A 1,670-nucleotide genomic window follows, 5' to 3' on the forward strand; every position below is an offset into this window, starting at 1 on the left:
TCATGTAATGTGTGTAAGTGTGTTATGTGGGTGTGTAAAGTATGGGTGTAATACCTAGAATTGGGTCCAATCCACTTGATAAAAAAAAAATTTCACGCTGCATCCACAACACAACACCCCACTCTCCTCAGTCCTCATCTTCCCTTCTCCACAAACCCTAAGTTCCCAAATCGACCGAATCCACCATTTCCGAAGCCAAACATAGCTTCTCGAAACCAGAACAGGCCTCCTCGCAGCCCCTCTCACGTAAGTCCCCATTTTCCCCTTTCATCTAATTTCAAAATCGATTTCATTGTTTTCATTCACGGACAGTGATAATAATTTTCGAATGGGATTTTTTTGTTTCTTTTATTTTAGAAGAAGGTGGAGAGACAAGGAGCCACTGGAGGCAGGATAAGGATACCATCTTCATCCGTTAACAACCGCACAGATGCTGCAAGTGATGCCGGAAGCGCCGAGCCTTCTGAGTGTGGCACCATTAAGTTCACAAAGGAGGATGTAGAGGCGTTTTTGAATGAGTTGATGAAGAAGGTACTTTGACAATCTTAATGAATTTGTGTTATCTGGGTGGTGGATCTTATTTGGACAATTATTTTTTTGCTGAAGTACTTAGGTGGTTGTTGTTATGCTGGTGTTTTAGTTTCATAGTGTTTTCCCAACTTGTTTTGCAGAAAAACATGGAGCAGATGACGGATATGATAAAGCGGCATAATCTTTGTTTGCGCTGGTTTAAACAAGAAGGCCAGAGGCTTGGTATTGTGTTTCTCTCTTGACTTTGTGGACTTTTTTGGTGACAACTGATAAGTTGACTGGATGTGTTGTTGAAAATATCTGATTTTTGTTAAATATGTGGTTGAATGCTAAACTCCGCCTATGTTACACTTGCGGTACATAGCCGGTCCCAAACCCGGATAAAGGAGGAGGGTTGTGTTAGGTCTTCGGCAACCAACATAAAAATATAGCCGAACCCCTATGACATGAATCAAAGACATTATTGCGCTAAAGCTAGGTCGTTGCCCGGAAGCAACGTGTCGTATGGCTCGAGTACGGTGTCAAAGCAAGAGCCGCTGCATCGGTGCCCGGATGTAGTGTTAAATGAGCAAGGGTTCTCGCGTTTTCGTGAACGGACGAGGGTAAATAAGCTAGTTCACAAAGTAAAAGGTAAAGGTCGAAGTGACAGAAGGTTGGGATTTGGGACATGGAACATAGGCACTCTAACAGGAAAGTCCATGGAGGTGGTGGACACCATGACAAGGAGGAAGATTAACATTATATGCCTACAAGAAACGAAATGGGTTGGTGCAAAGGCTAGGGAGTTGGATACTTCTGTTTTCAAACTTTGGTATACAAGAAAGGTGAAGAATAGGAATGGGGTTGGAATAATTGTGGATAAGCAGTGGAAGAATGACGTAGTGGATGTCAATAGGGTGGGAGATCGGATCATCTCTATCAAACTTGTGGTGGAGGGAGGTGCTTTCCATGTGATTAGCGCCTATGCACCGCAAGTGGGTTCGGACGAACAACACAAGATAAGGTTTTGGGATGATTTAGAGAGTTTGGTTCAAGGCATACCTTTGGGAGATAAGATTTTCTTAGGAGGAGATTTAAATGGCCATGTTGGGAGAGAAGTGACTGGATATGGGAGTATTCACGGAGGCCATGGTTTCGGA

At 43.3% G+C, this 1,670-nt stretch overlaps 1 pseudogene; it reads right to left on the reverse strand.

Annotated features, from left to right (window-relative positions):
* LOC107468080 (chitin elicitor receptor kinase 1-like) overlaps positions 1-1,670 on the reverse strand; it is a 13,410-nt pseudogene that overhangs the window by 2,841 nt on the left and 8,899 nt on the right.

The sequence above is a fragment of the Arachis duranensis genome, chromosome 10, assembly GCF_000817695.3.
Source record: "Arachis duranensis cultivar V14167 chromosome 10, aradu.V14167.gnm2.J7QH, whole genome shotgun sequence".
NCBI classification, from domain to species: Eukaryota; Viridiplantae; Streptophyta; class Magnoliopsida; order Fabales; family Fabaceae; genus Arachis; species Arachis duranensis.